This window comes from Chaetura pelagica, unplaced genomic scaffold, assembly GCF_000747805.2.
Source record: "Chaetura pelagica isolate M959 unplaced genomic scaffold, ChaPel_1.0 scaffold278, whole genome shotgun sequence".
Classification (NCBI taxonomy): domain Eukaryota; kingdom Metazoa; phylum Chordata; class Aves; order Apodiformes; family Apodidae; genus Chaetura; species Chaetura pelagica.
Genome location: NW_009954497.1, coordinates 2,377,234 through 2,390,230, shown reverse-complemented (window position 1 = coordinate 2,390,230; position 12,997 = coordinate 2,377,234).

The window sequence follows — 12,997 nt, the reverse complement described above, 5'->3', positions numbered from 1 at the left end:
CAGCAGGAACCTACTCTTTTTTAATTTTACAAGAATTTTGACAATTGAAATTCATCCCATTATGCATTTCAAAGCAAGTCTCAACAATTCTTCATCTATTCCTAGCTGTGAATTTCACAGACATCTGACCCAAATTATGGCTTCAACTGGCAAGAAGAAGAATTTGCTCAATGCAGATGAATTTCTTCCAAAGAGTTGATTTAATCCATGCAGTGTTTTAAAATGCAAGTTTGAGGACCAGATTGGTAAAAAGTCTTTGTTGTCGTTGTTATCGATAATTGCCAACTAAACACTGTGATTTCCTCCACTATTTTCAAAACAGCTAGAAAATTAATTTCCTTGTAATTTCATTTTTTAATGGGAATATATAAGTTCTGATGCAAAATTACAAAATAATAATACTGGAATGACTTAAAATTAAAATGGTAAATTGCAGCCCAACTTTCTAATTTTATTTTCAGCCTTCTTGTTTCCCCTCCATTGTTACATTGCAAATTTCCTTATTTCAGAAATGCTGTTATAAGATGTCTCTATGTCTTCAGATACATTTTTCTCATTCCAATTTTTTATTCTAGATTTTTAAAATCCATTTAAATTTTGACTTTTCATCCTAAATTAGAATGAAAACAAGATTCAAAATGCAAAAATTTGCCTTGATATTTAATTACTTCCTTTCACTAGCTCAGAATTTTGTCATAGCTGAATCATCCCAGTAACAGGTCTTGTATCACATATCAGATGCCAAAGAACTGACTGCAGTTCATCTCTGTCTCCAGACAGATGCACTGTCTTCATCTCAAGCTGTCTGAACCTGGGTTAGTACCCATCTGCCATATTGAGCAACTTTCAGTGAGGGCCCCTGTGCCTCTAGGCAGATGGAGTGTGGTTATAGCTCATCAACAATTTCAGCTCTAGGATGTCTTCTGCCAGTCTTTCCTTAGGACATGAAACCCCATATTCAAGCTCTCCCAGAAACAGAAATGAGTAGCACAGGTCTCTCAGTTCCCTTCTTGCCTAATCTCATCTCATGGAGATCCACCTATGTGTGGCAATTCACATCTCATTGCACTTCCTTCAGGATAACAGAGTAAAAAAGGATGCAAGGCAGGTGCAATGAAGGATGCCTTAGCTTTAATATCCTAGGAATTTATAAAAAGAAGTATCCTGAGCTGTGATGTCCCCACAGCAGGTCTCATCCCTGTCTGTAAGTCTGTGACAGCAGACACAACAAGAGCTGTGATGGAGACCACACTGTACAGTAAAGTCCCACTTACACTCCCCATGAATACACACAGGCTCACTGGAAAGTAAACACAGTTCTGCAGTAATTTTTCAGATCCTCAGCATTTGATTGTGTCCTGCATCTCTTCTTCATTAATACCTCAGTGTCTCTGTAGTTTATCCTGAGTTTCAACAGAAGAGTTCATGTCTTGCTAAATGCTGTGCTTTGTGTGTGATAGCAAACGACTCTTTAACAACACCTTGTAAAGTCTTGTGAAAGCAATACTGTCAGATGTGCCTGACAGCTGTAGCCTCAGGAAGAGACTTGATCCAGCTGCCATAAATGCTAATGTAAACAGTGGGGGCTGCCACAATGTGCAGCCAGAGTGAGATGACACTGCTGGGATGGCCACCCATGCCCAGAGATAGAGTAACATGAGCTTCAGCACTTCTTAGCTCTTTGCCTTCTCCAAGTCAGGATACCATTAGAAGTTAAAGGAAAGCAGGAAGCACAGGAAGGTCCTTAACATGGGTGTCTGCTGCCCTTTTACACATATGACCTACATGAGCTTGTGCATGCAAAGAAATATAGAGTTTTATAAATCTTGGTCTCCCTCTCTAGTGTACCCATTAGTCCCATTCAGCTTTAATAGTCTGCACTGAACTCTAGCCACATGCCATCCATTGTGCTTTCACAACATGAGTCCTCCAGCAGTGATAATGGCCTCCTGGTGCTAAATCAGGTTCTCACTGATAGTCTCCCTGCCTGTATAGGGTCAAATGTTTCCACAGCATGGCTTATCTGCCGAGAATAATCATTCAAACAACACAGGTCATGGCTGGCACAATAAATGGTATTTGGTGACACCACCTGCATTTCCCTCTTTCCAACATACCTCTGTTTCTGAGTGCCTACCTTGAAGGCACTTCAATAACCTTGGTTATTGAACTCATTTCAGAAAAACACCTATACTAAACATGGAAATGATATAGGCAAAAGAGAACAACAGCTGCTGTGCATGTTGGGCCAGTGATGATGCTGGGGATTAGTGACTATCCATCATTTTTAATTTCAGTAGTTTTTCTGAGGCTTGGCAGTTGCCTCCTTTTTAGTCTCTGTAAGAAGTGCCTTGTGAACAATTCAAAGTGCGGGTCTCTCCATATATGTCTCTTTAGAAAGACTCGACTCTTCATTGTACAATTTCCAAGAGGTGATAGGCTTATGTTTTGTGCCAGAGGTGTACCTGGGTAAAGTCTGGTTTACTGAGTAGGGGAGGGAAGTTTTTCTTAGTTGTGGTGTAGAGATTGCATCTCTGGTTTGACTTGATTTCTGCTCAGGAAGTTATTCTAGGTTGTTTATTGGTGTTTCGAGTTCCTCTTTTGATCAACAGAGTATTTTCTTTGATTCATGTTTGTGTTTCTTCCATAGGGATAATTTGTTCTTTTGGCAAATTGTTTAATGACTGACCTTTTATGCTGGAGAAGTGATTTGAAACACACTTAACTAGATGTTAACATGGGGAACATTTGGAACTGCACCCTCTCTGCTCAGTGATTTAATTTTGGCTGATGTTTGGTGACATTTCCACCCTGAGGAAAGACAGTGTAACTCACAGAGTTTTAGTGCCACTCTCTTTGTGGCACTTGGATTGGACAGATTCTGATGCAATGGTGGAAAATTTCTTTTTTATCTTTATTGTCTCTAATAGAGATGTAGATAAGAGTTTGAACTGATTCTTCATAGCTCATGTTTTCTTTCAAACCTTTTCCTCCTCTGACTTTCTAAGACTCACCTTATATAAAACATGTAATTGTGGCACTGTTGGGATTTCTTCTGAAGAGATGGGTTTGCTTTGAGGGATGACTTTTGCTCAATTTAATGCGTGCTGGAAAGTGGGAAAGTGAATATAAATTTTCTGCAAGCAACACATGGGCTCAACAGCCCTGGGTCTTTGCCACTATGTGGTGAAGTTCTGGGATTCACAGAGCTAAAAAATCCACTTTTGATGTAACCTCAGGCACTACCAAGGGTACAAAATGGATAAACCCCTGATATTATAGGAGGTGTGGGATAGCAAAGTTTGGGCTAAGTGGTCTGTGCTTGGCTCATGAGTGCCCCCAGACTTCTGCACCAGCTCCCTCCTGCCGTGCTCTGGACTAAAGCGTGGGACACAGAAGGCATGTGGCAGTGTCAAGATCAGCTTGGGAGATCAGCTCTTCTTGGACCTACATTTTGCTGAATGTGTGTCGCTGGTGACTCACCAGATCTCATCAAGATCCTCACAGTATCTCAGCTTTGGTCCAGTAAGGATTGTAGAGGAGTTGATTCTCTCCACAGGGACCCTTGATTCAAGCAGCTATGTTCCCATGATGGCAGCCAGCACTAGTGGTTTGCCAGTTGAGTTTCACAAGGTCTCTTAGTCTCTTTTCTTCAAACCATGTGAAAGAGACTTGGGGAAAAGTTTTGCCTCTTAGTTGTCACCAGAACTTAACCCTGAGGCTAAAGGAGAGATAAAGGAACCTCTGAGAGATGAAGCAGTGAGAATTTTTGTCCCCTCTCTGGTTGTCATCTTTAGGCAAATAATTTGGCAAATAGACTGCAAATTGTGTGTGGTTTGGCTATGAACCCTCATAATTCCTCCTTTGTTCTCAGTTGGATTTTCTCTCTGGAGCATGCAACTTTTGCCTAAAACACATGTGATTCTTCTACCAAGTTGACTTCTGTTGATGGGGGATGTGTTCTCAATAGATAGGTTGAGGGTTCTTGGTCTGTATTTCAGGGTTACAGCCTGATTTCCCACATCAGCACCTACAGAGGGTAATTTCAAAATCACTGGTTTACAGAAAAGTACCATGAGGCCAGTACAAAACTGGTTGCACATGTGACTTCAGAATACCCACTAGTGTTCCACTATTAAACCATAAAAAATATGGAGGTGGTTTCTTTGGAATCTCTTCTAGGTTCGTTCTGTCACTAGGTAATGAACCAAAAGTCCATAGGTCTCTAAAGTCACAAATCATAGGTGGGAATGCCATGAAGCATTCTCCAGAACATAATATGAGGCAATTAAGAAGATAATTGAAGAAGCTGAACTTTTATCAACAGTGTTGATCTGGTGGCAATAAAGCAGATACTGCTCTTGTAAAAGCAAGACATTGAGTGCAAAAGACAACAAGACATTGTTGAGTGCAAAATATAAGAAATTACTATTCTGCTCTACTCAGTGCTTGCTAATGACTCAGCTGGAATATTGCCTGTGTTAGTCTGGCTTACATCCCTGCAGATGGAGAAAGTCAAGAGAAAAGCAGCATAAATGACTAGGGATCTAGAAAATACGACTTAAGAAAAAAGATTGAATGAACTGGGTTCTAGGGCCAGAAGAAAAGAAGACTGAAGGACTCAGAAAGACCTTTTATGTCCTTAAATCCACATAAGGTTGCTGTACAAAGGAAAGGAATAATCTGTTTCTCATATTCACAATGAAAAATAGTAAGTTTAACTTACTGCAAAGGATATTCAAGGTAAACATTAAGGAAAACATTATGGAAAACATTACAGTATTAAGGGTTACAAAGTGGAGCCTTTGGGTTTCCCAGTGCTGCAGGTCTTTGAAACATGAGTCTGTCAGGAAAGGTTTAAGTACACGTGATGCAGCCTTAGGGAAATAGACTGACTAGTTTCAGAAGTCCCTTTACAGCCTTTATTTCTAGCAGCCTGTGAGGCTGTACAATTTAAGATAAGACAACATCTGAGAGTGGATTTCAGCCAGCCCACATGGCCAACTGTCTCCAGTTTAAATAGACAAGATGATTTACAATAGGCAGTTCTTCATAATACTGATTTATAGTGCTGTAATCAGGTTTGTGTATTATTTTAGTTGAAAATTACGCACATGAGACTATTTATAAATCCACATTGTAGCTGCTATTTGATTTTGCACCTGGGTTATATTTCACATAAGTCTTGAACTTCTTATGACTTTGTGCCTTTTCCCTGTTAAGGATCTGCTTGTAAATCATTATGTGCCTTGAAAACCTTGACTGATCTCAGATGAACTTAGTACATCCAAACAGGTTTTATAATCAACAAACTTTGTTGCCTCACTGTTCACACACTTCTGATTGTTTATGCGTATGCTGAAGAGCATGAGCCATACCACTGATTCATGAGGGATTCTGCTGATGTCTGTTCTCTATTGAAAAAACCTTGTTTTCTATTATTCAACCAGTTTTTAATACATAAAATTATCTTCCTTCTAGCCCCCTGGCAATTTAATTATTTTTTTAAAGCTTCAAAGGAATCTGACACATGTAATTTTTCTTCTCTACACAGGATGAAACCTTTCCCAAAATACCACATTTGTGTATTTGACTACTTCTAGTCTTAGCCTGTGCAATGGCCCTAAATGGTAGTCAAAATTGCTGATCTGTTTCCTGGATTAAAAATTAGTGTCACACCCATCATCTTCCATTCCTTTGGCACCACTGTTGGTATTATGTCTGGATGGATTATATATCCAAGTGGTAGTTTCATTATTTTGTATCTGAGTTCTAGCTATATTCAGAACTCCAGTGTGAGTACCTTCTGGTTGTGCCAACAAGCCATCATTCATATTATTGATTCTGAATACTCATTTATTTATTCTTTAGTTTTAGGAAGTTTGTTTGCCATAAAGGCTAAGGTTCAACACAGGGGACACCAAAGCTTTTCTGCTAAACTTATTGCCATAATCTGCTACCTGTCTTGATCCTTTTACGTCTTGGTATCATATCAGTCCTAGAGACTTTTGGGTTGTTTCTGTTAGAGGAAAATATATGCTGGATCTGACAGCTCGAGAGAGGCAAGGCTGCCACAGCTCCATACCCCAAATCAAACTAGTAGCGAGGCTTAAAATATATTCTCAGTAGGCACATGTACACAAATCACCCCCAATCACCTACATCCCCACCTTTTTCCACTTTTAGTTCCTCCCCTAAACACCTCATAATGATAGGATGCTTTTCCCCAGCATCCCATAGTGTGTCCTACAGCTCCAGGCAGTGACCTCCACAGTCTGAAAGGAAATCTGGAGAGCTGCTTTCATGACACCCTCAGCCTAAATACTGACTGGGACTGAGGCCACCCTGAGACAGCTCTGGGAAGGGCCCACCTTTTATTTGACAGACATCATGCTTTATTCCTTGCTTGAAATAACCTGTTTTTTTATTGTGGGGGGTTTTTTTTTGTGTGTGGTTGTTTGGATTTTTTTGGTTGGTTTGGTTTTAATTTTTTTTGTTTGTTTGTTTTTTTAACTTTTGTTAGCTTGTGCTGTTTAACCACACTGACTTACTTGGTTTATCAGGGGTCTTTCAGAGTTTTTATTAATTGGAGAGACACATTTGTTCTAAACTTTTAAAGTGGTGTTCTTAAGCAAGTCCTGTGATACCTGCAACAATATTATCCTCAGTTTCCTTTTAATTTCTTACCAAACAGCTTCTTCATTTCTACATGGATCTCTTTTTTAAAAAAATTTAAGTCATTATTGTGGTGTTTATGTGTGTGTTTGTTATTTTTGTTCCTGTCAGAAGACTGGATTTCATACATTACGATACTTGTATGGAGTACTGCTTAAATAATTACCCACTGAATCACATGGGCTGTATCAAGAGCTATGTCTTTGCTGCAGGTCTTTTAAGGTCATGGCTACAGCATGACCTTAATCACTTTAATTAGTTTGTGCCGCCACTGAAGAGGATGGTCTTGCCTTTTCTCTTTGCTGCTGCTCCTTCCCTCTGGATGGGGAAACAGAGAACTAACTCAGTAAAACTGTGTGACACAGTGTCGTTTAAAACCTGCTGTCTTTTACTTTGGGAACAGCATGTTTAACAGGGATTTGAGCCATCAAAAGCTCAAGCTCAGTTCCCTTTCAGGTTTGACTGGGGCTGAAAGTGATGCTAACAGCAAAATTTTAAACACATGGCCTAGGCCCAGCTCTGATCCAGGTTCCTGGTCCCAGCTTACTGCAGACTGTTGAGCTACATGTCCTTTGATCTGTCATTTGCTGTGCTTGAGCAAGAGTGCCAATATTGGCTTCTAAAAAGGCCAGTATAAGGTAGAGCAGGTTTATTAGGAAGAGGTTCAGCACTTTTTGGAGAAGCAGCCTTTTGCAGTCCTCCACAACTCTCAGAAAAAGGCTTGGCCTCTGCAGCTGGTAATTTTATTGCAAAGAGAAAGAGATAGAAAAAATCACACTTTTTATCAGCTTTGCCAAAAGCCCTTGAAAACAACTTCAAAGAATGACACTTCCCTCCGTGCAAAACTCCCTTTGTAAGGAGTTAAACCAGACCAATGAGATGGGGGAGAGGCATCTTTGATCATTTGTTGCTCAAAGTCCTCAGTAACAGTTTCTAGGTTAATTAAATATTTCTTTGTACTGACAACAGCTGAGCTTGTGTCAAAGCCTCATAATTTCTTTCTGGGGCAGAAAGCTTGCACTTCCTCATAGTCAAGGCATAAGACACAAACCTTCCAGTTGAGTAACACACAAACTTAACAGCAAACAGCAAGGTACAAGACCTGCCTCTCAGGCTTAGGCATTAGAAGTAGTGGAATGAGCTTCCCAAGTCAGAGAATTGGTTATTTTCTGAAATTTAGAATCATGAATGCATAGCTCTCCAAAACCATTTATTTTCTTTAACAGAAGGAAGCATACATTCCGTTTCTATGAACAATTCCTTTTTTTCCCCACTGTTCCATGATCAGGCTGGCTCAGTCAACTTACTTTTCTCTACACAAAGGAAGAAATTAAATAGGAGGAGAAAACAATTCTTCCCTTTCCTTTAGTAAGAGGAACAAGCAAGTTATGTGTGGAGGGCTCTGGTAGCTCTCTTACTTTCCTGTGGCTTTTCAATGTCTGTAAGTCAAGTCTTGCAAAGTTTAATGATAATACAAAACCCATGCTGTCTTGGGAAAACCGTTATTTGTATGAAGTGCTACCTATAGTCTATCTGAAATAGTTCCTGTCATAAGGGAACACTTAAGACAGAAGTTCAGCTGTTACTTGGACAACATCTTCCTTTACCTGTGCTTTGTTCTGGGCAGTTGTTCAAAAGATTTCAAAAGGCTTCAACTACAGGAATGAACTGAGCTTAAAAATACCCTATGGTGCTATGAATGTCAAGGCCCTATATTGGCAAGCCTGTGAATGCTACCCCTGGAAAAGTAGGGTCTCTAGTTTTCTTTCTATAGCTCTAGATACCTCAGGTAGCATCAGATTCTGCAATGCAACTACTAGATAATGCCTGACAGTGTCTCCAGAACAGGTCCAATGCAGCCAGGAATGGGAAGGTTTAACTGACAAACGGACATCAGGGTCCAAATTTCTAAAATGTGCATATGGTAAAGCACACACTAACTGAGCTAGCATATGCAGAGTAGTCCTGTTCACAGAATTGCCAACTACACATGTCCAAACATCACAAATCAGGCTCTTCCTTCATATAAAGAGGCCAGTTTTTAATTAATTACCTTAAAAAATAAAATACCCATGATCTTTTTCTTGTTTGAACCCTTTAGTCAAAACCAAGTAACAATTTCCAGCTTCTCTCTAGTTCATGACAGCTAGAAACTGAATTATTACTTCTGATCAATTCTGGGATTGTCCTCCGTTCCCTGAACTGTGAGAGTTAGGGCTCCAAGAGACCCTCTGGAAGTGTGAAAATTGCTATAAAATGCCTCAGTTCCACAGAGCACACCCTTGGCAGTGGAAGGGCAGATCTTCTAATGAATTTTATTCTAAATAGCTGTTGGATTAAATTATGTTCTTCTTTGTTTTTTTAAGTTTAGAAAAATGTGTGCTTCTCCAGGAATGGGCTCAAGCCTCTTACACCAGGAAAGACAGTCCCACTTTCATCCTGACCAATGAGGGTCATGGAAAACCATTACCAGAGTTTGTCCCCATGGCAACACAGGATTTCTGCTGGTTTTGCACTGAGGAAGGTACAAACAGCTGACAGGGCGGCTTTCATACAGAACATATTCCAATGGAGCCACTCTCTTTTAAAGCATCTGAGTGCTGTGCAACCCTTTTGAGCTGGTATTGCCAAAGAGAGGAACTGCAAGTCAGCATTTTAATCAGTATGTGTGGAGCAAAAGTCCACTGTTGTTGTGACCACCACTTGCGTTTTTACATAGAGACACTGACATCTCTTTCATTGGAGCGACGGTAGTTTTTACCACAAAGGTAGATAGATGAAGGTAAAATGAAGGCTGTGAGCACATGGCCAATCTCAGTAACACACAGTCAGTTACAAAGCATCTGTGCCTTTTCTCTGGGAGGTTTCTATCAAGGCAGTTTAATTCCAAGGTAATAATTTTAAGTATCTGTCCCAGCAGCTGCTTCCGAAAGCACAGAAGAAGAGACCAGGCAGGAGGAAGTATGACTCAGAAGGCTAGCTAGGCTCCAATCTTCCCAAATTTATTTTTGCTTTTCATCCAAAGGCTAGAGTGCGATGTGTAAGCAGACCTGCCCTCTGTGCCCCTAGTGCACTCTCTCATCCCCTGGCTACAGGCTCTTCCTTGCTGATTCTCTCTGATGTGGGTTTGAATGTTCTCCAGCAAAGAAAGTCTTAAAATACATATGTCTCATTTCCTGAGCAGGTGTTCAAACCACTAATTTAAAATCTAGTCATTACCACAAATGCCTTTTTCTTTTTTTTCCCCTCTTTTAAGGGATGCCATGATCCTATTTTTGGTTCTGAAAAAGCAAGATGTTATCACTGGCCATAAAGATAGGACATAGGTTTGGGTGCCCAAGGTCTGGAGAAGAGCATTAAGTCAGGACCTTTCCAAGTACATCTCCTGGTGGCAAGCTGTAGAACCTCCCTGACCCATAGAATCACCTGTGTCTCAGTCCTCTTTAAAGGGTACCACAATTTACCCATCTGTATGTGGCCTTTGAAAAAAGTGGCAGGCCACAGCAGGGAGAGAATCAGAAGGGCCAAAGCCCAACTTGAAATCAGCCTGGCTGCAGCTTTCAAAAATAACAAGAAAAGCTTCTATAAATACATTAACATCAAAAGGAGGACTAAGAAGACTCTCTATCTCTTATTGGATGCAGAGGGAAACATAGTAATCAGGTATGAGAGAAGGCTGAGGTGCTTAATGCATTCTTTGCCTCAGTCTTTAGTAGTAGGACGAGTTGCTCACTGGGTACCCAGTACCCTGAGCTGGAAGACAGGGAGCAGTTTGAAGCCCCCATAATTCAAGAGGAGGTGGTTAGCAACCTGCTGCACCACTTGGACATGCACAAGTCTATGGGGCCAGACAGGTAACACCTCAGGTATCGAGGGGGTTGGCAGAAGTTCTCACCAAGCCACTTTCCAAAATTTCCAGGAGCCCTCATTAACTGGGGATATCACAGTAGACTGGAGAAGGGCTGGAAGGAGGATCCAGGGAACTACAGGCCTGTCAGTCTGACTTCAGTGCTGGGGAAGGTTATTGAGCAGATCATCTTGAGTGCTATTATGCAGCATGTGCAGGACAACCAGGTGATCAGGCCAAGTTAGCATGGGTTCATGAAAGGCAGGTCTTGCCTGACTAACCTGATCTCCTTCCATGACAAGGTGACCTCCTCAATGGATGAGGGAAACGCTGTGGATGTCACTTACCTGGACACTGTTTCCCACAGGATTCTCCTGGAGAAACCTGGTTAAACATGGCTTAGACTAGCGTACTCTTTGCTGGGTATAAAACTGGCTGGCTAGGCCCACAGTGTTGTGGTGGAGTTAAATCCAGCTGGTGGCTGGTTACAATTGGTGTTCTCCAGGGCTCAGTTCTCTTCAATATCTTTATTAATTACCTGGGCAAGGGGATCAAATGCACCCTCAGTAGGTCTGCAGATGACATCAAGTTGGGAGGGAGTGTTGATCTGCCTGAGGGTAGGAAGGAAGGCTCTACAGAGGAACCTGGACAGGCTGGATCGATGGACCAAGGCCAGTTGTATGTGGTTTAACAAGGCCAAGTGCTGGGTCCTGCACTTGGACCACACCACCACCACACAATGCTACAGGCTTGGGGAAGAGTGGCTGGAAATGGGCTCGTGTTGTACCAGGGGAGGCTTAGATTACGTATTAGAAGAAACTTCCTCATTGAAAAGGTAATTAAATACTGAAATAGTCTCTCTAGGGAGGTTGAGTCACCATCTCTGGAGGTATTTAAGAGTTACAGTGTGCTACTTCATAACATGGTTACAGCACTGGACTTTATAGAGTTCAGTTAATAGCTGGTGGGAGCAGATTATGGTTGAGCTCAATCTTAAAGGTCTTTTGCAACCACAACTGTTCTGTCATTCTGTGAACACAGCAGGAAAAGTACACTACTCATAATTTAGATTTGGTGTTTGAAAGCCTGAGTCAACTAAAATATGAGAAGAATTGGAAAGGAGCACTTTTCTGAACCAAGCCAGTAATAACTTGTTCTTGAGCATGGGAACTAGCGCACACACACGTACAAACCACATTTTACCAGGTGCAGCTTTGCAAAACAGTGTGACAGGGTGACTCCGCTTTGTCCCAAGGAGAGCAATTTATTCGTGATGCCAGTCTGACCTGAGGAGGACCACTGCCCTGCTGCACTCACCCCTGCTTGCCGTGTGGGGGAGCCAAAGCAAGCAGTCTTCATTCGTAAAAGTCTGGACCAAAAAAAAATAAAATAAATTCAAATTAAAAATTCCAGTTAAAGGTCAAGATGAAGAACTCTTTAGTTGTCAGGGTTTGAAGTACATGAAGAGCATGTTCTGGAGCAGTGAATGCTTGCCTTAGTTGAATGTATCTTTTATTGTGATTGATAGATATCTATGTGCTTAACATAGAAAAAAAAGACAAAGATACCCCACCTTCATTCTCTTCACTTCTTTGTTGGTTCTTCATATTTTTACAATTCACAAGCAATGTTGGGAGCATCTGACATTCTTACTAACACAAGGTATAACACATCAAAATTAATTAAGTGTTACAACAAAATTAATAAAAGCAGAAGAAAAAATAGTTGCAATTTCTTTAAAAGTGGCATGGCATGGCCTTTGCCAAGGGGTTCAGCACAGGAAGGCTGCTACATCCAAGAGGTCTTCCAGCATTGAATCTCAGAATAGGCACCTCCAGAAAAAAAAAAAAAAAAAAGAAAGAAAAAAAAAGCAGAAAAAAACCAAATATTGCAATTAAATACAGATTTCATGACACAGTAAAGCTAATATTAGTATTAATGCTAACATAAAGTACACAAAGCTATACTCAGCCCAGTCTACACACAGCACTCCCAACAAACAGGAAAACAGCTCTTAAGAGAAATATTCTGAGAGTCCCTCCAGCAATGATATCCCTTAAAAAGAAGAGAAGGAGATTCCCCTCTTTATATCTAGCCTCTCATTTATGGTATGGAATATAACTGCTGGCTGATCCAAGCCACCTGCCTGGTCATTTACCCTTCCTAGGTTCAGCGCCAGCTGACTCTAAAGTGCTCACAGCCTGCATGGCACAGCTGGCTTAGGATTCTATCCCAACCAAACCAGGACACTACTTCTGAGAGTAAGGGGTTGCCTCTGGAGGTTTCATAGAATCATAGAATCTTAGGGGCTGGAAGGGACCTCGAAAGATCATCTAGTCCAACCCCCCCTGCCAGAGCAGGGTCACCTAGAGTACATCACACAGGAATGCATCCAGGTGGGTTTTGAATGTCTCCAGTGAAGGAGACTCCACAACCTCCCTGGGCAGCCTGTTCCAGTGCTCTGTCACTCTCACA